At 35.9% G+C, this 25,558-nt stretch overlaps 1 protein-coding gene across 12 annotated transcripts in view; it reads right to left on the reverse strand.

The window, feature by feature from the left end:
* FUT8 (fucosyltransferase 8) overlaps positions 1-25,558 on the reverse strand; it is a 446,072-nt gene that overhangs the window by 276,157 nt on the left and 144,357 nt on the right. For all 12 annotated transcript variants that reach the window (XM_072629586.1, XM_072629585.1, XM_072629576.1 and 9 more), the window contains one exon: positions 22,847-22,933. The gene's annotated coding sequence lies outside the window, so the exon portion shown is untranslated. The remainder of the gene's footprint in view (positions 1-22,846; positions 22,934-25,558) is intronic.

The raw sequence follows: 25,558 nt of genomic DNA on the forward strand, positions 1-25,558 counted from the left end.
TAGAAAACTTGGTTTAATAAACAGATGTCTCATTTGTAATTAGTAGCATATATTTGCATTCAAAAATGTGTGTGTTGAAATCTGCGAAACTTAGGATAAATGGAATTAGCACAAATTTTGCATTCAGTGGAGTCCTATTGGGCAAACCTTACCGTAAGAGAAAAGTTTATTTGTTAGCATATCACATATGGTTGAAATTAAGACTGACCTGCTCAAAAAGCAGTTTCCACAATCAGGAGAGTTTAGGGGATTTCACATACTAACCTAGGGCTAACTGGCTAATCAAACTGGAGAGACAGCTTTAAGTCACTTTCAAATACAATGATCCTAGGGGTTACAAAACTGAGAACCAAATCACACAAAGGTCTTTAATCCTGAAATACATCTCTCACACTTACCCACATCCCAATCCCCCATTACACATACATACACAACACAACACACACATACACACACACACACTCATTTAATGGCACAATAATGTTCAGTACAAATGAGCACATGTATACCACCTCTGAAGTTTCCCCAACAGCAGTGATGGACCTCTCTGACCTTATAATATAACAGGGAGAAGAATATGAGATTTAGAAGCATTTATCTGTTTTATCTGGGGGCTCATATTTTCTTTTTAAGAGATCAGAGATCAGAGAACAAGAAAGCGCTCCAAAGGCGGACCATTCCTGACCTCCAGCATCAGTATCCTTTTCTTCAATATTAAATCCATTCTGAGACTTAGTTTAACCTGTTTCTATACACCTCAAACTGAGGTTAACATCTCCATATGCCCATTTACTTTCATTGTCATAATTCACTACATGGTCAAAAAATTGTACGTGAAATGTTTCCTATTTTTACTTAATTAATTCTCAGATAGAGGGCATAATTTCTCCTCTCTCCTATGCACATGATCATAGATTTAGAACGGGAAGGGACCTTAGAGGTCATGAAGTTCAACCACTTATATAACGATAGCACAATCCAATTTTCCATTAACTTTTTTCCACACTACAAAAATTATATTCCACCAATCTGTCTCTCCATACTGTAAATCAAAACTGCAATTCACTTTATCATTTAGCATGCCCTTGTATAAACTTTGTCTTCTTCACAAATGGTCCCAATTTTATCAAAGTATGATTCTACTGAGCTTTCATAAGGCTTCTTTTGTTTGATTGTTCATATTTTGTTTTTACAAAAGACCCCTTAGAAAAACAATGCAATTTACTGGTTCTGCAAATGTAGTTTTATGAATTTCTATCTTGTTTGCTGCTTTGTTAAAAACCAAATCCTTCATGCTACTGCTTTCTAAGTGTTCCATTAACATTGCTAAAAAATGTTCATTCCTTTAACTCACTTCTCAAAACTAGCATTATTATAATCAAATTTCATTCTATCATTTTTGAATCATTTGTTCACGTAGATACACCTGTCCAAAGCAATCTCTATTTCAGATGCACACCCCTTCCCATGTGACACAGATATTCTACTTGTAACTCCACAACTACTTCCTTTAATCAATAAACCAACAAGTAACAACACTATCTTCTTTCTTATTGCTGCGGTTTTTCTTTTGTTATGGAAGAGGACCAAGAACAACGTGGGGTGATGTCTTGACTCGGGTGAACAGGATTTAATTGAGAAAGTTACTCAAAGTCATTAGCCTTACTCTTTCTTCCTGAGTCACTTAAGTCCAGTGGCAAGAAAAAAGTCAGGGGAACTGATGATAGCGCAGGATGTAGTGGATGATACCTTGCCAACTCAGAAGTCTGACCAAGTTCTAAGTACTCCACGTTGCTTGCTTCAGCTACCTTCATAGTTGCTGAAACAAATTGTTCTCATCTGCCCATTCCACTAGGCTAAAGTCTTCACACAATGGTATGTACATCCCCTAACTCACCAAAGGGTTTGAAGCCCATCGGTTACCCTCAACCTGGTTCAGCCCATCTGCCAAGGCAGTCTATCTAGGTGTGGTTGCTGTGCATGCTAGTTTCTTGGAATCACAGATTGAGAACTGAGTGTCAGGTAGACACCAAAGTTGGATGAATAGCCCTCCAAAGGGCTCAGCAAGCCCTCACACCAGATTGGTTAGTCTACTTTAAACACCCCAAACTATCAAAATGAAAGCAAGATGATATTAACAGGAGACAGCAGCTAGGTGGTATGCAGTTCCTGGAGTCAGGAAAACTCAAGAGTTCAAATTCAGCTTCAGACACTTACTAGCTGTGGGAAGCTAGACAAATGACTTAGCCTCTGTCTGCCTCAATCTCCTCATATATAAAATAGGGATAATAACAGCAACTCTTTCCCCAAGGTTGTTGTATGAAATAAGATATTCAAAACACTTTGCAAAACTTAAAGCTCTATATAAATGCTAGTTGTTATATTATTTATTACTATTATTATTATTGGCCCATACCTCTGCTCCTTTCTATGTTTCACTCCTTAAAGTTCTCCTACTCTCCTCTTTTTCTGGATATGACTATAGCTTTACAAATTTGATGGCTATTACTGTGTATAAGGACTCAATATATCAATATTGAATCTAATAAAATCACCCCCTTAGATGGCTATAGCAAAGGGCAGATCTTATGCACTTCAAGGTTACAAGAGAGAGACAATCTTTGGATTTTTTTTTCCTCTAATAGTATAAAAGCCAATTTTGGATAGGTTATATTTATAGTAAACCACATATCTGTTTCCCCTTTTTTTTTTTTTTTTAAAAAAAAAGCACATTTGTGCCAATCACTCCAATCCTTCCTATTCTCCCAATCCATCACTCCTGGTCTGACATGACCTACCCTACCCTTCAAATTCATGACCATGTAGTTCAGCTAACCAGTTCAACTACACAAAGTCTTTGACACCTTACAACATCCACCTTCTAAATTCTTATTTGTTGCTTGTGAGTAAGTCTCAAAGCCCTATTAACAGAGTTCACAAAAAAGTAGCAACTGGGCCCTCACTGCTGTACAGTACTTTTATTCTTCCCTAATTTGTACTCCATTATATTTTCTTCACAATCAGTATTATCTCTTCAATCCGTAACACTATCACCCAAGCTTAGTTTCAGCTGAAAACCTATGAATTTACTGACAAAAATCAAAGACATCTTAGCAAGCTTTCTCTTCTTTCCTATTCCATATTTTAAAATTCCTCTACATTGTCTCCTATTCTCTGAGGAAAACGTAGTCCTTCTCCTTGTGAAAGTCATTAATGCAATTTATGCCTTTGCTCTCCATCTTCTCTGGGCTCTTCCAAAAGCCTTCCTCTTTAGTCATTCCATTGCCCTTCCCCCATCTTCATCAGATACCTAGTGTCTTAGAAGCATTAATAAGATACCTAGTCTTAAAACCAAAACAATTTGTCCTCCCTTTCACAGTCAAACTCCTAGTAAAGGTCATCAATAAGTCTTTCAATTTAATAAAAATTTACAACTAGAATAAGAAGAAAAACTACTGAGGGGAAAATATTTGCATTAAATACTTTTGAGAAGAGTATGATATCCAAGATATATGGGGAACAAACAGAAATATCAATGTCGCAAAACAAATCTGCAAAAGATGCGGTGTGAATAAACTGCTTTCAGAAGAAATGCAAATGAAGTCACGTGAAAGATTGTTTCCATAATCTGCATAAGAAAAACTCAAATAATAGCAATTATGAGGGGCTCACTTCACACGCATCAAATAACAAAAATTATTTTTAAAAGGAGGAAGAAATTAATGTTTGAGGAGCTATAGGAAGAAGGGTTCACTAGTACACTAATGCACTGAATTGTAAATCAGTCCACTTATTCTGAAAAAAGTTAGGAATTAGGTGTGAAAAGTTACGAACCTATTCACACTCTCTGAACTACAGATAATAGGTATATCCTCCAAGGAGATTAAAGACAAAAAGGTCCTTTATAATAACAAAATACTCATAGGAGCATGATTTGAAGTAATGAAAAACTAGAAACAAAGAGGCAAATATTAATTTCAGTAAAAAAAAATAAGGCAAATTCCAATAAACACAAAAAGATAAGTGAAGTGAAATAAAATGAGAAAAGAATCAAGAGAATATAAATGATGAAAACATTAATGTAAATATTAACAACATTAAGAACTAAGTAAACTTTGATGAACTATAATGATCAATTTTCCCACCATGTTCCTCTCCATTGTCCTTTGAGTGTTACTCATTTTTAATTCTTTGAAGGCTGTGGTGTTCCATGCCATGTTGCTTTATATAGCAATACTTGTAAAATGTTAGTACTAAAAAGATGCTGTTTTGCTTTCTTGGGAAGTATGGGGTAGTTAAAACAGCTTTCTAACTTTCCAATCCTCTCCTCACTTTCAAATCTGAGCCCAGATTACTGTCAGTCTGTATTGTCAGTCCTAGATATACATAACAGTGGACAAGTTGTACAAGGTGTCCAACCAAATGACTGTTGAAAATCTAGGTAATAGGCAAGGTTCATCCACTGTCCTTCTTGTATGGATGGTGGGGGGTGGGGGCTCCTTTGAGTGATTACTGATTTCTTTCAGGCTACTTTGCAAGGTCCTGAGACCTGATGCAATCAGCACCACGACAGAGGTAAACAAGAGTATCTGGAAGACTATACTATCCAGAGGGACTCTTTTCAGCTTGGGTTCTCTGCTGGATCTTCTTCACCACCGTTGCAAATACCTTTAGTGAGAATACATTTAGGATTTTTTTTTTGCCTCCTCTGTTATTATCAGAAAGTCAAATGTTTCTTTATTAGGCAAGTTATATTTATTGTTTTATCTTCCAAGGAACCCTGAGTAAACTACATATGAATGAGAGACACCTTGAAGCAAAAGTGCTTCTAGGTGATACTATTAAATCAAATGCTTTTATGTAATCAACAAACAATAAATACAAGTAAGACCTTATTTCTCTACATCTTTCAATGAGTTGTAAGATGGCAAAGATGTTGTCCATTGTTGAATATCACTTGGGAAAACCTACTTATTCCCTACTAATATCCTCATTGAAGATGCCCTCAATTCACATATAGATAATTTTCATGAAGAATTGTATAAATAAGATATAGGCTGACAATTACATATATTTTCTTAATCATTTTTTTCCCACACTAATTATTCAGCTTTAAATTTCTTCCCCATAGTTCTGGAACCTTCCTCTCCTCTTATATATCAGTCTCCTAATATTTTCACAATCCTATTGCCTCCAGTACAGAATTTTTTCCATATATCCATGGTCTAATCTGGCTACTCTTCCCATCTTTGTTCTCTTTTACACCTTTCAACCTCCTCTAAAGACAACTCAAAGACTGTGATGTTAGGGTCCATTATGGTCTCATGACTTTCATGGAGAAAATAGTTTGTTGAAATGTTTTGTGTTGTTTTGTTTTTTTCAAACAAATCTCTTCCAATTCTCTTCTGTTTGCATTTCTTCTATCATTTGCACCCTTCAATGGTTTGGGATGATTGCTGACTTGGATATCTTGCCAAGCTTTATTTAAACTGGTTTAAATTCAGTGCTTCTCTCTGCTTTACAAAAAGATACTGGTTCATAATTGTCCATCATCCTTTTTAGTAGATTTTACAGGCAAGTGTGTATTTTAAACTGGTATTGCCTTTCACAGTCATCTTCCTCCATCTGGCTCCATTTGAATCAGGTATGTGCTGATATTAACGTGCTTTCTAGGTTCTTTTGATCTCCTTCTTGTGATAATTTATACTGGTTAAACTTTGAGATTAAATTTTTGTAGCTGGTATCAATGTAATTTCTATTGTCTATTTCCCATTATTTTAATTTTCAATTCACTGTTTACATAATTCAGGGTTAATCATTTTAATTACATACCATATATTCTTATTATTAATATTAATTATTAAATTATATATTATATTAACTAACATTAATTATTAACTATATTCTTATTATTCATTTGTTTTATAAATTCTGATTTTACCTGTGACATATCAACAGTCTGACTGTACCCAGACAGCTGCCTCAAAGGTAACTCCTATACTACCAATAACAGTTCTTTGCTATGTGAAATACTTTCATTCTTTACAGTTTAATCTAGTGCCTGCCACGTCCAACATTTAGCAATTCTTTTTTTTCAAGGGACTGTTCGTTACATAAAAAGATAATCTGTGCAATGTAGAAGTCTTTGGACTCTCATTTTATTTTTCCTGAATCATACTTCTCCATATCAATTCTTTCATTCTTACCTTTTCCCATCTTTGCAATTAAGTTAAGAATCAAAGTGTATGTTGCTTTCATTTGAAGGCAGATATTATCAAGTTCTTCAAAATATTTCTTTATCACTTTATCCCCAGTAAGTTAATGTACAAGTGGAAATTATCTTCCTACAGGTTTTTTGTTTTGTTTTTTTAATTGGTTACCAATACTATAATATGTGATGAACAAATAGCCTGTGAAATAATGTTTCCTTTTGCTTCTCAGCATGTTATAATATACACTGACAACTCCTTTTTATTTTTCCAAGGAGTAAAAGCAAGTCATGCTTCTATTTAACTGCAACTGTCTTCTTTTTTCTAGTTTCATTTATAGCAAAAATGAAGACTAATATGATTTAGTCTCCTCTATCGATATATATACACTTCTTCAGTGGTCATAGATCTCATTTTGAGAATACAAACAGCCAAACTGAAGTTAGTTGATACATCCTTTCCCATAAGCAAAGTGTTGACTGAAATACTATTCCTACAGCATAAGTTAGAAAGTATGAAAGGGGAAGGAGAGGAGAGGAAGAATGCACACCATGACAAAAATGAATGAGGAGCAAACATAATGGTGGATTTGGATTAGGCTACAAATGATTAAGATTTACCAATCAGAAATCCAATGGCTAGAGTAGACCCTAACATAGACACTATCTCTGTGATCATGGCCACTCATCCCTCAGTGCATAAAGAACTTTCTATGACAATAAGTTATAGATGAACTGACGATCAGCAGCAATAGAGTTTTATCAGCAAGGAATTTCTTACATCAGTGAAATCACAGTTCTGGACACAAAACAACCCTCTGTCTTCATTTATCAGAGGAGAGGAATAAGCATTTATATAGTGTCCAATAAGTGCAAAGCACTTTATAAATATTATCTCATTGGATCCTCACAAGAATTCTGAGACATAGGTGCTATTATTATCCTCATTTTACAGTTAAGGAAACTGAGGCAAACAGAGGTTATAGGTGACTTGCCTGTGGTCATAGAGTGTCAGTGAACAGATCTGAACTCAGTTCTTCCTGACTACAGGCCCAGTGCTCTCTCCACTGTACCACTTAGCTACTCAGTAAATATTTCTATACCTCCAGTAGAATGTAGGGTCCTTGAGGGAAGGGACTCTTTATTTTTGTATTCTTAGCACCTAGAACCTTGCACATAATAGATAATCATTTCTTATGGCATCAAATCTCTTTAATGCCAGAATTTTATCACTTTGTCAACAAGAATTTATTAAGCACTTACTTATTAATTAAGCCCAGGCACTTTTGATAATCACCAGGGACAGAAAGTAAGGCAGATACTACTATATGGCTCTGAAGAATTAAAATTGGACGACATCGACAAACTGCAAGACAAATGCTAAAAATGAAACAATATGTCACCAGCTACATACGTACAAACATACACACATGTATATCTATATTTATATGAGTATATCAAAAGGAAGTGAGCTAGCCCCATATCTCAAGAATGAAACCAAACAGCTACATAACTCAAGTAATAGATTATTACCCACATATATAAGATGGACCAAAAGAAAGCCTGGACAAATCCTTTAAAAGAAGTATGTATAGATAGACATGTGTTTGAGGTTGGATTCAAACCTAGATCTCCTGAACCCAAATACAACATGTATTGTACACAACAAAGCACTAATTAAAGGTACCCAAAATAATTCAGATTCATCTAAGTATCTAAGTGGGTTATATCTCAAAACAAAATTGCAGGTACTCTATAAAGTGAGAATTAAAGGACTTCCACTCTTTCGTCAAAAAATGATTGCTGTTTATGATGCTACTAAATATAAAGACGTTATTTCCTGTCCATACCACTAAAATAAAATTTTATCCCTAATTACAATAAAAGATAATAAAACACCCATAAAGAACAATGAAGTCCTGCAAAATGTACACTGAATACCATGTGTCGCTATTGAGAAAGGTTATGTGTATAATTTCTTGTCTCAAAATGTTTTCTACAGAAAACAGTCCCTTAAGCGTATTTGCATGCTTGTTGCTATTCTTGTTTTGTTTAAATTATAAAGTTTACTTTCAGTACAAAGGAATTCTACTGCAACAGAGTTCCATAAGTTTATTTGCAGGCTTAGTGCTGTTTATTTAGGTTTTCTTTTTGCTTATTTTAAAAAAAAAAACAAGTTTTCAATATAAAGGAATTAATATTTCTGAAGAAAATGATCAAATAATTTTGATCAATATTTCTTAATATGTAATTAATAGAAATGGATCTAGGAAAAGCCTATTAATTCACTTAATACTCCTGCCCCCCCAAAGAAAACAATGGACATGGATATAACATGGATTTTAGCAATATTTTTAGTGGATTTATCTTAATCTGTAAACTATCCCATTTGGGATGGTCCAAATACTCAAATGTGTCTGTATTAACAAATCCACATGCCATATGATATAAATTCATCTCTTATTTCCTCAGCGGAAGCTTTTCTACACTTAATAGCTATACTGCTATTCCATTTTTTAAAACTGTTAGGGAATATCTTATTCATTGAAGGCAAGGACTATGCTTTTACACATTCTCTTTACACATACACGCATAGCATATTTTAGATGCCTAATAAATGTCTAACAAAAAGCAATAATTTATCAAGAGAAGTGACAAACAAATTTCCAGAGAGTAAATTTTTTCTATTCCATTTGAGATTTGTGTTTTTCAACTTTGGTCATCATATAGCAATCACACATATTAAAATTTACCCAATGGACTATGAGGACAAGAATTATGACATATTCTTATTAACATAAGTACTTTGCCTCTCTGCAAACTAAAGATATAAAATTGAGCAGCTTTATTAGTTTGAAGCTAAATGTTAAACTTTTTCCTGTTGCTTAAAATCTAAGTGCTCAGGATATATAAAGACAAAAGCAAAACAACAACCACCCTCAAGAAGTTTGCTTTCTAGAATGGGAGTGAGAGGTGGGGAAGAACAGGTACATAAATAGATGAATATGAGACAGATACAAGATAAGAAGCCAGGCAAAAAACACTAGCCAGCTCCATTGTCATGCAGGTGGTGTTCAGGATGAGTCTTACAGGAAACTGGGTACACAAAGAAAGGAGTGAATTTCAGGGGCGAGGGGCCAACAATGTAGAGGAACAGAGGCAAAAAATGGCTAATCTGGCAAAATGTGCTCATAAGACTGGCAATATATTTAGCTTTAAATATAAACTGATTGAGCATTACAAATTGTGCTACACAACTAACTGGAAACAAAGTAGATGCCCAATGACTGGGGAATGGCTAAACAAATTATGGTTCAGGATTATAATGGAACATTAATGCATCATATAAAAATGACTATGAAGTTTCCAGAGAAGTATAGGAAAACATATATGAACTGATGCACCGTGAATTAAGCAGAACCAGGAAAAGATTATATGTAATGATGACAACAAATTTAAATGCTGAGAACAATAAAACAAACTGAGCACTGTGTAGTTACAATGACACAGGGAAGATTTAAGAAAACACACCTCCTTTCTCTCACTGCAGAAGTGGAACATTCATTATAGGTGTATCCGTCAATAAATACTGATTAAGTATCTATACTATGTGTCAGGTACTGTGCTAAGTGTTGGGGATTTAAAGGTTAAAGCTATTCCCTAATCTTAAGTGGTTTACTATCTACTGGGGGAAACAACCTGCAAATAATTATGCACAAACAAGATGAAGAAATGAGAGGGAGATCATGCCTTGCATGGGGGATAACCAGCCAATGAAAATGCTGGAAGTCCAGAGATGAAGTGCCAGCAAGTAGACCAGTATCACTGGATCAAAGAGTACATGGGGGGTTGGGAAGGGAGATAAGGAATAAGAAGACTGAAAAGGAGACAAGTGGGGTATGGAGTGGAATAAGTTATGAAAGGCTTTGCACACCAAACAAAGCATTTTATATGTGATAGTAAAGGTGATAAGGAGGCAATGGAGTTTTTTGAGTAGAGGAGTTACACGATCCTGGGCTTTGGGAAATCACTTTGGCAGCTGAATGGAGGCTGGACTGAGGAGAGACCTGTGGCAAGCAAACCAATCATCACACTATTACCAATAGTTCAGGCATAGGGTAATGAAGGCCTGTACCAATAAGATGGCAGTGTCAGAGGAGAGAAGGGAATGTATTGGAGACATGTTATAAAGGTAAAATCAATAGGCCTTGAGAAGAATTGGACAGGAGGCATGATAGTAAGGATGAAATCTTGGTTGTAAGCCTAAAGGAACTGGGAAGATAGACATGCCCAGCACAGTAAATAAGTAAATTTGGAAGTGGGAAGCTTTGGGATAAAAGATAATGAGCTCAGCTTTTAGACATGTTAAGTCTAAGATGTCTTTAGGACATCCAGTGCAACATGTCTAATAGGCAGTTAGACATACAAAACTAGAGGTCAGAAGACAAATAAGGGCTAGATAGGTAAATCTGAGAAAGATGAGCACACAAATGATAATTTTATCTACAAGGAATTGATGAGATCATCAGATGAAACACTAAAGAGAGAATGACCTAGGATAGCTCTGTGAGATACCCATGGTTATCAGGAATTGTCAGATATCCATGCTAGATAAAGTTCCAGTAAAGGAGACTGAGGAGACAGGTAGAAGAACTAGGAAACAGCAAAGTCAGAAAATCTAGAGAGAAGAAGAGTTTTGAGAAGAAGGTAATCAATAGTAGCAAAGGCTACAGAAAGGTCCGGATGGAAGACAATTGAGAAAAGGTCCTAGATTTGGCAATTAAACAATCATCAGTAACTTTGGGAGACCAATTTCAGTTGAATACTAAAGCTATAAGTCAGACTGTAAAGAGTTAAGAAGAGTGAGATTGTAGACAGCATATCAAATATGGTTGATGTGTTGGCTGATTTTGCTGAAATGCCTTTTTTTCTGATTTCTTTTTAAATCTTTGTTATGAAGCCTTGATGGGTAGAGGATGGGGGAGAAATATATGCAGAAATATATGTGATATAAACAAAGAGCATCCAAAAATAAATATAAAAGAAATTCTTTAAAAAGCTTTAATAAGCCAGATAAAATAAGCCCTGGCATCATATTAACTTTTTCTGGTCCAAAGATTATTACATAAATTCTGGACTCCAATTCAACCCAGTTCTGTCCCTAAAGGGAAGGATTTTTTCCCCCTCAGAAATGCATACCTAATTTCACCAATCATGCCCTCAAGATATCATGTTCCTGCTTGTTTGTTTTCTGCTTCCCATCTGTGCTAGTAATTTTCAGCAGAGTCACTACATGTGTTCTGTTGCTTGGCAGGTGCTCAGATGGTCCTACCTTACAAGATTGTCTTTTCTTATTATCAGCAATAAAGGTGTTGACTTGTGGTGATTAAGTGGCAGTCTTTTATATAGAGACCCTACTAAGAGGTACTTACTAGCAGCCTATGAGAAGGAACAAAAAACTGCTACTAAGCTATAGGATGCAACTCCTCATCATCAGGAAGTTTTTATAAAATCAGGTCATTTTTATAAATTCCAAATAATTCATATCATATGATGAATCCTTAAAAAATGGCAAACAGCAATGACACAACAGTTGGATTGTAATTAGATTTCTGCCAGACAGTAGTCCCTTGTAAAATGCAATTAAAGCCTCCAGCATCCTCCCATATAGGATTGCAAACCCAGAAATATTTGACTAGCTTGGCCCATATTTTATTACAAAACCTAATTTTTTTTATTATAAAATAAACTGTTATAGACAGTCCAAGGGGAGAGTGGAAATGTTGTGGCGTTTTTTCCTTTAATTTAGATAAGACTACTTCCAGAGCAAAGATCAACTAGAAAGGGTGGTCTGTGAAGACTTTCTTGACATTTAGCACTCATTCTGCACCAATAACACTGGTAGAGAATCTTCCAAAACTTTTCAAAGATGTGACTACTACCCATGATTCACCTGGCAATGAATAATACTTCAAGAATGAGTCCTAAAAACATTTCCAAGAGTTATGAAGTCTTCAACAGGAATCTGAAGACTTTACAACAGTACAAATGGTATTTGCATCACTGCTGTCAACTGAAGGCAAGAAGAAAATGGCAAACTTTGGAAGTATAGCTCATTGCCAACAGTACTAGAAGGTTAACAAAGTGCTTTACAAATATTATCTTTATATACTATCTCATTTCATACATAATCTTCCCATATTAGTCAAAACAAATGACTACTGCCTACTTCTAACAATTTACATGAACACAAAAGATGCTTCCAAAAGAAACATAACACTGCATAAGATTTGTCCCTACAGTACTGTGTCATTGTTCATAAAATATATACAGGTAATTTATAGTATAGGGCTTTTGCAACTGTAAATGCTAGCCTTGTGAATGAAATGCCTTATCTTACTGAAAAAGTATTAAAGAAAAGCTATAACTCCTTAAAGCAAAGGCTTTATTGTCTTTTCAACAGCAGAAAATGCCATAAGACTGCTCCTCTTAACATTAGTCAAGTTAGCAGACAGAAAAATCCTTAGAATATTTTGTTTTCCATTCACTTATACAATTTATTATAATTTTAATATTTTCTTTTATTTCCCTAAATTATTAAGAAATTCTATTGTCAAGATTGTGAAAAATGCTCTTTTCATCCTAAACGAAGCAATTTCTTGCAGCTCCTTCAATTCTTCACATCACAAATTTCTATATTCCAATATAGATAACAAGGATGAGCTTTAGATTCCATTCTCACCATGATGTTTATACCATCGAAAAGACCACTACCCCGGAATCCCTAGGAACTAGACAACTGAAATACATCAATGATATGGCCTAGGTGGGCCCACCAATACTAAGTGGTGACCCCTTCATCAAAAGCCTCTGGAAAAAGAGGAAATGCTGAACTTTCACCTTGTATAAGCCAATGTTACCTGCCCAGTCAAGTCAATTAGCCACTGACATACCAAAGTCCTAATCTGAAATCTGAAGATTTCTGATATCTAAATCTGTCCATTTTACCAATGCCTTAATCTTCATATTCTGATTTCTCCAATCTGTCAATCATATTGAAGGATTTCTTACCACAATCATCCTTCTGGACTTCCTGGCAGTTTTATCTCCTATTAAAAAAAATTCCAGACATCAAAAACTCACTGAGCCATCCACACACCTAAGCTGCCTGTTGCCACTTGTTTGCTAAAAGAGTCAAACTGGGGGAGACATCATAAAAACAATAGCATTGCTGTGCCAGACCCTGACAGACAGCTGTGCCACTCCTTTGCACTAACTGATCTCTAAATTCAGGAGAGTACTAGCCTGCCTCAGAAAGCAGATAAGTATTAAATAAATATTCTGGAACTTAATTGTTTCTGTATATAGGGGTGATTTGTCTAAGCAACCTAAATAGGGAATTATTCCCCCTAAAATGAATAGCCATACCTGTCACCTTAAATAAATGTACAAGCAGAGCTGGCCCAATCTCAAACCAGTACCAGAAATGGTATTACTTTTGTATAAAAAGAAAAGGAATGAAAGCCATTTGGGGAGCTATCTCCCCAAATTAGCTACCTCTTCCCCAAACTTCCATCCTGGATTCCCAGAGAACCTTGTGCCTGGCTAGGATCCAAACCACCTTCCTATGGTATCTGCTTTCATCCCTCAGACTTCAAAAGGTACTTTGGGTCACTCCAGAAACAAACTATCTACCTGTGGCTTCTGAACTAATCCTTGAGACTTCCAAGAGAATGCTGCATCAAGCCCCAGCACATCTCTCTTCTACTTGTGGACTCCTCGTTCCTGATACTTCTCATGAAACACAGGATCAACTCGAATCCAGGCCTTAGGTCTGTAGCCTCTATCTTTGTCCCAGGGCCTTCTCCAGTGTTCCAGAAGCCATCCAGGATAGACAGTTCCAGGCTCTTCCAGGTTACACCTTCACCAGCTCCTGCCTTCTGGGAATCAGGCCTCCTGGGCATCACAGGACCCTTTCAATCAATCAATAAATGTTAAAGTGTTCATTACGTACCAGACACTGTGCTAAAACACTCCACATAAGTCTGGACTTCAAAGGAGAGTCTAGAACAACCTAATCCCTCAATGGACTTCTCTTCAACCACAAATCGTCACTTGAACTCATTCCTCAATGACATTCATTCCCACCCAATCATACTCTCCCAATCCTAATGGTTCTGAAGCCCTCACAACCACTGTACAAACCTCATTCCCCAGTACTCAGTGCCCACTCCTCCAATCCCATCACTCTCAACCTCACCCCTCAAAAGTTCCACTGCAGATTTACCTACCACTTCCCCTGAACTCTCTGAAACGTCTGTCCCACTAAGTAATGAACAAGCTTTGATCTTAAACCCTTTGCTAACTCATTCCTTCTATTTTCTGGCACACATTGAGTCCTGGCTTCCATCCAAACACAGAGCTTCCCTGGACACCCTTTCCAGGACTATTTGTATTTCATCCATATCCCTGTCTCACTGACTGTGGTGAAAGAACTTTGATCCACATTGCCCTCTACCATCTTTCCTTTACTCAGTAATCCACACACCTTTACTCAGTAATCTCTCCTCCTTTGAGATTCATTCAATCCATATTTATCAACTAATCAAGATTTTGGTAACTGTTATCTGCTGAACTACAGGACTCTCCTTCCTCAATAAATTAATTGCCTCTCACAAAAAGGGAATTCAAAATACACACACACACACACACACACACACACACACACATATACATACACACGCTCTCTCAAATACCGTAACTTCTGAGTTCCTCTGTTTACTCATAGAAAAATAATTACTGTGAGAAATGAGCATTTCTCTCTTGTATTTAATAGCTACTTACTGTAATCAAGGTTTTTCCCCTTTTCTTATTCCTCATCCAGAAACCAACCAATGTGGGAAATCACTCTTAAAAGATTTACCCAGGTCAAGATTTAATCAGACTGTAAATGAAATTCTAGGTTTGGGCTAATAGGTGTATTCCTGTTCACTGCCCGCTCTGACAGGTCTGGGAAATGTTGCTTCTTCTTTTTTTTCAAGATAGGTGATAGGGAAATTGGTGTCTCTTTGACCAAGATTTGGGTGACCTGAGTCATTTACCCTAAGGTCCTCAATTTAATATAGCTCACCTCCTACTATGTTAACCAATCAGAGCTGACTGGCACCCCTCGGGAACACCTACTCTTCAAAAGGGCATAAAAACTATGAGCCCACTACGAAGAAGGGTCTTGGGTCTAAGAAAAATAGCCAAATGACCATAAGGTGCTGCCCTTATTAATGAAATAATTAAATTATCCAGAAACTATGTCTCTCGAAAATATTTTAATCACCACATTACAATAAGAAGGAAAAAGGCTGTCTCAAGACACTCACCAACTAATGTTAAGATACATACAGAAGATGGAAGCAAAAGCAGCTAACAAAACAATACTATAATATATTGCTGTAAGAATAATGTCAAGAGTCAGGATGCACTCAGAATAGAAAGTAAAGCTATGGACTTTTTTTTTTAAGAGAAGGTTTAGTTACACTGGGAAAAGAAGGAAAATCAAAAAAAAAGAATCTGCAAAGGACTGAGAAAAAGGATAAGGCTCCAATTCATTTTAACTGCTTTGGGGGATTCATATTTCCAAAAAAGATGAAAACTGACTGATAATACTAAAAGCAATAAGGTTTTTATTAGCGACATGATTTACCTTACAAAAGTGAAGGGACTTAACTTTTGAGAGAAGCAAGGGAGGAGGGGACCCCATGTACAGATTGGGATTACTGTCATCTAAATGATAAGAATACAACCAGATTCCTAGAGCAGGCAGGAGATACAGTCCTGACTAGGAGATTGATCATTCAGATGAAAGTCACATCCTGCCCTGACACTCAAGTTACAACATATTTGGGTTCCCTTCCTCTGGAAATGCAGATTGATGCCACACTGTGAAAATTTTTAAATGCCAACATAGGAATTTTCTATCTTATCATAGAAGCAGTGGAGAGAACCACTGAAAATTTCTGAGTAGAGGGGAGAATGACATGGAAAGACCTGTGCCTTGGAAAGGTGATTTTGCTAGCTGTTTTGAAAATGGATTAGAAAAGGGAAAGACTAACCACAGTCCATGTACTAAGGGATTAACCTAGAGTGGTGACTCTAGAGGAGGAAAGAAGAAATGAGAGAAATGTTGTAGAAGCAGAATCACTAAGACCTGAATACTGTTTAGATACAACAGAAAAAGAGGAGTTGAGGATAACTGAAGATGGGAACCTGGGAACCAAAGATACAGGCAAAGTCAACAGAGAAATTGAGAATTTTGGATGAAGAGTGAGGGGGGAAGGGAGGAGAAGAGTTTCTGTTTGGGGCTTATTGAATTTGACATGCCTAAGAGAAATCCATTTGGTTATGTCCTATACATGTTCTACACGGAACTGGTGAGAACAGTCAGATACTGTACACAGATCTTAGAATTATCCACATAGCAATGATAATTACACTCATGGGAGCTGCTGAGATACTGGGGAGGAGAGGGGGGGTTGGGGGGCAATGGGTAGAGAGAGGTGAAGAGAGAAGAGAGGGAGTGAGTAACTAGAACAGAACTTCATAGAAAATCCATAATGGGAGAGAATATGTCCCCATAAGAGAGAAGGAGAGAAAAGTAACATAGGAGAAGGCAGTGTTAATAAAAGACAAAAGAGATTATCTGGACAGAGGGTAGTCAATAGTGTTAAAAGCCGCAGAGAGGACAAGAAGGATCAACAAGGAAAAAAAATGAATAGTCTTAGGAATGAGGAAATCATAACCTTGGAGAAAATGTTTCAGTTGAGTCACAGGGATTGAAGCAAGAGTGGGAGGTAAAGAAGAGAATACAATGGGTTAAAGGAGGTATTTTCTAAGCATTTGGCTGTATAAGAAGTATCTCTGCCAAAACAAGCTTTCTCATGAAAAGGGAGTTAGATGGTCAAAATAACCTGCATGTGATAATCTACAAATTCCTTAGCCTGGTTCAAGATCCTCCCCAAAAAGGCCCCTAAAATATCTTGGCATTGTTATTTCCTTGGAGCACCCTACATTCTTGTCAAACTGTTCTTCCCCATACCAAGGTGGCTACACTCTCCATGGGAAATGCACTGTTTGCCCCACCCCCAACCTTCCACACTTCCTTCATCTATTAAAATCTTTCTTGTTTTCTCAAGGTACAGGTCAGATGCAAAAGTTCTTTGTAAAGCCTTACTTAATTATCCCAGCTCAAAGTGATCTGACGTTACTCTTCCTTTTTATAGCATATTGTCAATCCCCCCTTTTTCCCCTTACCATATTTCCTTCAAACTTTTATCTTATTTGTATACTATTTCTCATTCCCTTGCCCCCTCCACCCCCTTCTACCACTTTTATTAGTCAGTAGATCTCAGAGGGAAAGGACTATCTATGTTGGCAGCTTGTTTTTTCTCTCCTTGCCCAGAACATAATAGGTGCTTAATAAAAGTTTGCTGACTGGGAACTGAACTGAACTCTTCATAATGTTTGTGGTTTTTTGAAGTGACCTGAGTAATACTAGAATAATTCTTTAAAGAGATCTATGTACCAGTATACAAACACACTCACTTTCAACTAAGATTGGCTAGCTAGGCAGCAACAACAATAACAAAAGACTGAATGATTAATTGCCTATTCTAGACATGTCTTTGCATTCTAGGCAATTTATACCCATGCTTTTCCATAAATCTTCCCTGTTGAATATTTCAAAGATTTTCCTCCTGCACTTTCAATATCTTATGAACACCAATATACTACTTGGGTTATTACAGGTATTCAAGTGTAAGGAAAGAAAGGAAATAGAAAAACTCACTTCAGAGAATGGTCTCTCATAAGTGAAGTGCAGGGCTTGAAGTTCAGGAAATCTGGGTTTGAATCCTGCTTTAATCACTAGCTTTGTGACCTTTGCTCCATAACCTTTTAAGGCTTGAATGACCTTTAAGGTCACTTCCAGCTCTAAATCTGTGATCCTATGACCTCTGGTCCTAATACACAACCAGAGGAGAAATATCTCTAAGAGTTGCTGTGGTGGATAACTGCTACCAAATATATATTTACCACAACAAAGAAAGTAAACTTAGCTTCTATTATTATGCTAAATAATAATATTTATTAGGTTTAGGCCTCAGAGAAAACCCTAACTACTATTAGGAGTCTCATAAGTCCTCTGATAGGCAAAATTATACCAGAGTGACTTTTAGATATTCTTTTAGATAATGCAATCTTGTACACATTCCTCTTAGGTCATAAAAGTTAAAGAAATTTAAAGAGATATATCCATAATCCTAGACTTACCTCAAAGTCATAATGAAAGTTGAACGAACTTACTTAAACAGAGTAATAATCTCACACATTCCCTAAGAAAACAAATCTCCTCAAACAAACGCTATAGGTAAACTAAGTGAGGTTACAGATTAAACTATATTTACAGGATTTATAAATAGGCTGATTGAGGAGGAGGATTGGTATGTAACCAAGAAGTCCCCTCCCTCTGACTTCTTATCTAAGGAATGTTTATGGCTCTTAAGTAAATTTTTATATCCCATGGGACAGCTTTTGTTCAGGTGAGCTTAATATTAAAACAGACAACCAAAAAAAAATTGCAGGATTGCCCCTTGGTTCTGAATAATAAAAGGTAATCAAAATTTCGCCTAACTCCACAAATCTGGGGCAAACAGCAGTTTACCTGCCTGAGTTCACAGAATGCTAGTAGCCAACAAAGTCAGGCAGAAATTAAACTCAGTTCTTCCAAGTCCAGCGCTCGTTTCAGTCAGACAGTCAGTCAATAAACATTTCTTAAATCCTACTATCTGCCACACATTGTACTAAGTAAGTACAGGGGATAAGAAGGAAGGTAAACGTCCCTTTTCTCAAGGAATTCAAAGTCTAACCAAAGAGATAACATATAAACAACTAGTTACAGACAAGCTGTTTACCAGATAAGTCGGAAATAATTCTCAAAGGGAAGGCATTATATAAACTCCTCCATATCTACATTCCCTTTGCTAACAGTGAACTAACTATCAATACCAAAGCCAGTTACAATTGCTTCTTGCACAAAACACCTTTCTTTGCTCACCTTGCTGTGAACTTTCTCCATGGCCCTCTGTTTCACAGATAACACACACGAGGCACGGAAGTTTTGAACTCCAGCCTCTAACAGGTTCACTCTTGATGGTCAGACAGGAAGGACAGGAAGACAGCTTCAGAGGGGTTAATAATCTTACTTTATTCTAGTCAAGTGTTCTCAAGAGTGAGTAGCTGATAAAGGCAGCAACAGTTACAGTATTCCCTAATCATCCTTCTTACAGGGGCTGACAAGAAGTGGGGGTAGGGTGGGGGTGGGGGGAGGAAAGAACTACCTCTACATCTCCATAGGGTCAATTGAGACAGGCATAGCTTATCCACTTCCCTAAATCCTCTCAAACTTAAACGCAGGCCAGATGAGGCAAGTGCATGCACTCCTCTATGCATTATCCAAATCCCAATGGTTTCCCCTATGAATTCCCCACGCACTGACCAGTGCCCAACTGCTCTATAGGGCAACAAAGAAGACAAAGAAGGCATTTTGACCACATTAAGCTCACAGGTTAACTTCAGCAACATCATCATTCTGTGCAGGCATAATAAATATCACATTATGTCACTCCGTATCTCACAGCCCACCCTCAGTGGGACTGTCTATCACCATGATTCTAGGATCCTTGGGGCTATTCTGGGAGTTATTATCTAACACTTGGAAACTAGAAATTGCCATGGTCATGGATCCTGAGAAACTAAACTCTAAAAAGGATAACAAAATACCCTTTACTTATACCCTCTAAAGATCATAAAGTAGTGTCATATGTCTAAGCCCTGGAATAAAAGAGGTTTTAGTATTCTTGAAGTGTAGCCCTCATTTTTCTCATCCTACTTGATCCTTAATCATTTGTTTAGGACTCAAACTCCACCCCTAAAAATACCCTATTTTATTTTTAAATTAAGTAATGTTACTAAGACAGTGTTACTATCAGAAATTTTTTAAATAGATTTTAATTTGTCTCAGTAGCACAGCAATTTCAAACAACATAACTAATAACAGTCTTTGCCCACAGAAATAATGCAAAGACATATCAAAAATGTTTCATCTTCTCTTTCTGAAGCAATGAAGTACCATGGATAAATATTCTAGGGATCATCATAGGGTATTTTAAAACAATTCATTTCCAAAATAAATATATAAATACTAAATTTCCCCAAAAGCTTTATAAAAAGTCCTATTTGTCAATGAGTAGTTACAAGTGTCACGTTTACTCTACTCTCAATTCCCTAAAAAAACTAAATTAACTTTTTTATTACTAAAATTAGTCAAGGGTAAAAATATCTTGATCTAAGACCCCTCTTGCCTCATTGTATCACCACAACAATACTCACAGCACTGGTGGTGACTATGCATATGCCAGCGTAGTTCTCAATTGCAAAGTATAACAGATGCTCCATATAGAAGGCAGAAGAAAAACATTTATTCAGACACCAGAAAGCCAAATTCTAAAACCAGAAAGCCAAATCCATCATAGTAACCAAGAAGTCAATATACATTATCACTGCAGGGAACAAAGGCATTTCCAAGCTCCCCTCCCCCATCAACAAACATTCAGGAGCTAAGCTGTGCCTGCCTGTGTCCTTCCCAGCTCTGCTCCATCCTTCCTATTCTAGGTGTTCAGCAAGCTCCTCCTACCACATGTAACTTAGGTTTCCATGAGATTTAAGCAGGTCACATGGACGTATTAATGAATGGGAAAGATTTTCCCATATAAAGTTCCATTACACCACTGTACCCTAAGCATCTCCAGACCTTTCCATCTTCCCTGCACCAGAAAACCTTCTTAAAGGCATTATCTTTCCCAATTAGAAGGTAAGCTCCCTGAGAGTAGGGCCTGTCTCAATTTTATTTTCCCCCTTTGCTTAGTACAGTGCTTTGCACATATAAAGCAGTTAATAAACTTAATTTAAGCATCCCATCCCACCCACCCTCAAATTAAATGATTTTCTTTTTTGATTCATAAATTAGAAATACTTCTCTGATTTAAGTAAAGAAACAGCTGAAAACACAACACTTTTATGTGAAATCTGACACTTGCATAATACTTTCAACATCTGCTATGAACCCAAGATTAACTTTTATTATAATTAATTTACTTTAAAACAAAATCAATTTTCTCAGTGTATTCTATATGGGTGCTTGCGTTATATGCATAAGAAATGGAACATGTTTTTCCCAATCAGACAGCCAAAAATGGTTCATTATTTTTGAGGTATTGACACACATTGTGTTTGAGTCTTAACTTAAGTAAGAGATTATTTGATATTTGAAATATGAAACTGATAGTCAAAAATAAGAAGTTAAATTCAGAACAGAGATCAAATAGTCAAAAACCAGGGACTTATGAATAAACTTTATAAAAATATTATGCAGTATCTAATTCACTCACACATACTATGTTGGTTTGAATTTTATTAATAAATATTTTAATTTTTCTTTTTAAATATATAATTTTATGTTAATATTTGATCGATAATTTAATGTTTCAGTGTCCTATAAATATGAAGCACCCTACAGAGAACTCTGAATCCTTATGTACACAATTCTTATGTAGTAAATGGATTTTTAACACTTTTCAAACTAGAGCTTATGATAATACTTTGAGGAATTATTAATAAGCTAGTTTACCAGTCAGAGAGGCACAACCTTAGTGAAGGAAAGAAAATGAGCAAAAGGGGTATTGTAATGGTTAAATAGATATCTTCCAAGGATGATGAGCAAAAGGTAACTGGGACCTATATATGTATTATTAGGAGAATGTGCTAAAGTAATTAGAGATACAGAGGATTAGTATCTGGAAAATTGGCCTTAAGTGCCAGGAAGACTCAGTTCAACTGATAAATATGGCTTGTGAACCACTTCTCAATGTCCCAGAAAACTCTAAGACAGTAAATTGCAAAGAAGATGCCAATCTGTGTTGGTAGAGGAAGTTTCCTCACTGGTAGCTCCCTATAAAAATGAAATCAGAGGTCTGGTCCTACTCCATTCCATTAGGAATATGGAAATGAGAAGGGACAAATGAGTAATAACTTAAGAGTGACACAGAAAGGGAATATACTCAAAGTAATAGCTTAAGAAACTGGACTGTAAATGAATAATGAATACTAGGCAGAAAGGCAAAATATTTTATATGTGTGCATAGTTCTACACATATACATGTAAATAAAATGTAGGCTATGTACAAACAAAATAACATCCCCTTCAAAGAGGGGCTTCACATAAGATGCATTATACAAAAAGGAAAAGCAATAAACTAGAAGTCCTCCTCATTAAATTGCTATATGACTAAAAAGGTTGCTGTATATCTGTAAAATCAAGGAAATAACACACTTATGGAAATTTTTCAAAAACCAAAAAGAAGATATTTGAGACACTAAATTCTCTGAAGAAAAAACACTATGTAGATAAATATTGTTTTTATTATTACTATTAAAGTTGTTATTACTCTTAAAGTTACAAATGACATTCATTTTCTATTTTAGAAGGAATGGCACTTAAAATTCTTTACTGTAATTTAAAAGTTGACTTACCTTCCTTTCCTTTGTAAGCAAGATGCTGCCACAACCGCAAGATGTTTTCAGAAAAAGAATGTGTTTCTGAGTCACTGAAATTATCAACTGTTCAAAAAGGGAAGAAACAAAGAAAGAAAGTTATCTGTAGAATCATATTTTCTTTGTTACAAATACACCTGTTAAAACTGAAACCATAGCCTCAAACAGGTAACACAGACTCTTGTGGCCCCTTGCAAAGAGTTCTCAATATAATGTATGTAAATCACTACTATTACTATTATTGTTATTAATCATCATCGTCATCATAACTGAAACCACAGACTGAAAGAAAATTGCATGACATCTTGTAAGCCATATAAGATCTCCCCAGGCTTCAACCCTGGTAGGAGATTTTCTTTACTAGAAAAGATTTTCCAAAGCTTTTCAAATTACAGAAATTATATAGAGAAGGAAGAACCTATTCTCTTTCTCATACACCAAAAAACTTTATCTAAAACAAAACAAAACAACATGAGGTTTCATTAAGACATGCTCCACAGTGAGGGTGCAATACTGAGGTGGCTTTAAAGGACAGAAAGCATATTTCAGGCTAGGAAACATCCTCATCTGGAATTCAACTACCACACGACTGCAGCAATCAGCCAAGCTTAGCAAATTAAAATAACAGTAATTTTGACAGATTATCTTCTATAAATATTCAAATATGGGTATTTGTGTGAAGGCACGGAGTTCTATATGCCAATCAAAATGCTTTGTTCAAAATGCCAAAATCTAGTTTGCTTACCTTTTCTAGAAATCGCCTAAATCACTAACTTTCCTTATTTTAAACTGTTGGACCACAGCTAATTGCTTCTATATATTAAAATGTTAGATTGAGGATTAGGATTTATAAAAACTACAGCAATTAGAGAATGTAACACATTGAATTCTAGGTTGGCAAAAACTAAGCACAAAAGAACAAGGGACAAAAGTATATTTTAGTACACTTCAGTAGCTGATAAAATTAACATTTACTGTTTGTAGAGTGAGATGCCAGAGCCCTACGTTAAAGGAAAGATAACTAAAGTTCAATAAAAAACGATTAACAACTTCACAAATAAGGATTTTGTTGAAGGTTCCATTAGAAAGAGGGCCTTTCTTTAATTTTGCTTATAAAAGTCACTTATGGGTTGATTATGTGTTTCACATATCACTTAATCAAGTTCAATAATTACTTTATGAAGTCAGGTTCTATGTTCCTTATCATATGCAAATAATTAGCTTTGGAATATATTATAAAAATAAAGTCTCTCAATACATTAATTTGCTAATTGTTCATCCTTCAAACTCTAGTCAGTCTTCCCAGAACAAGGAGTCTATCAATTCCCAAGGGGACCATATATAGATTTCAGGAGGTTTGAGAAACTGAATCATAAAATAGACATCTTTATTTCCATTTAATTGGTCTCCTTTGTAATCCTATTTTTTTTAATATATTTTCAAAAAGTACTCTGAGAAAGGGTCTGTCTATAGGCTTCCCTAGACAATCAAAGGGCTCTGTGACCCAGAAAAAAAAGATCAAAAATACTACACAGATAAGAAAAATTAAATGAGATAATATTTGTAAAGGATTTATCATAGTGCCTGGAACATATAGCAGGCACTTACTAAATGCTTATTTCCTTCCTCTAAAAAAAAGAGTCAATCTACCTATAAGAGAAAAGGACGCAATAGACTGCATGCACTTAAATGTGGAAGAATAGGAAACTGATTAAGATGATGAGTTTTGGTATACTATTTGGGCAGAGGGACGGGGAACACAAAGATATAGGACTATGGAGGAATGGAAGAATGGCAATGAGTAACAATACTCAGAATTCTTCTCCATATTAAGTTTGAAAGAAATCCTACCACTGCCTCTGTTTGCCCCAATGCCTTTTCTAATCAAAGCCAGTCTAAGGTAGATATTTGTTATTTGGATTCCTTCAAACTCTCCTAATTGATAACAGTATTATCAGCTAATAGTATTAGTGATCCTATTATCAATTTTTATTTGTTTTTTTTTTTATGGGGTGGGGGTGGTCCAGATCTATTATTTCTCCCTTGTGTTGACCTTGTGATGTGTAAATTCCCTCTACTGATAAGGATTTGTTACTACTTGTCTACAATTTATCTAAAACTTATACTATTATTGGTCTGGGGAGAAAAGTTAAGTTTCCTGATTCAGGGTCATGACTCAAACTCAGATCTTCTGGACTCAAAGGTTCTAGCCAAGTTCTTAGAACTTTAGAATCAAGGCTCTAAGCCAAGCTGTCTCTCATTTTCATGTGAAAAGGGAAATCTTGAATGCCAAAAACATTTCAAGAAACCAAAGCAATAATTCCAAAAATGATAAAATTCCAATTACCATGGTAGTCTGTAAGGGGGATAATTTTAGGCAGAAGTCTTTGTCTGACACTTCCAAGGACTCAAAACTAGCAGAATGGATTAAGAAGATTTATACACAAAGCATATAATTATAAGAATGTAATACTGACAGCTACCACTTATATGTAACTTTAATATTTACAAAGCACTTTACACATATTATCTCATTTAACCCTCAAATGAGAGACAGATGCTATATTATTCCCATTTTACAGATGAGGAACCAGAAGAGGACACAGATTAAAGTATTTGCCCAAGTTATATAGCTAGAAAGTAACTGTGTCTGGATTTGAAATCAAGTCTTCCTAACTCCAGGTTCAGTTT

This window comes from Notamacropus eugenii, chromosome 1, assembly GCF_028372415.1.
Source record: "Notamacropus eugenii isolate mMacEug1 chromosome 1, mMacEug1.pri_v2, whole genome shotgun sequence".
Taxonomy (NCBI): domain Eukaryota; kingdom Metazoa; phylum Chordata; class Mammalia; order Diprotodontia; family Macropodidae; genus Notamacropus; species Notamacropus eugenii.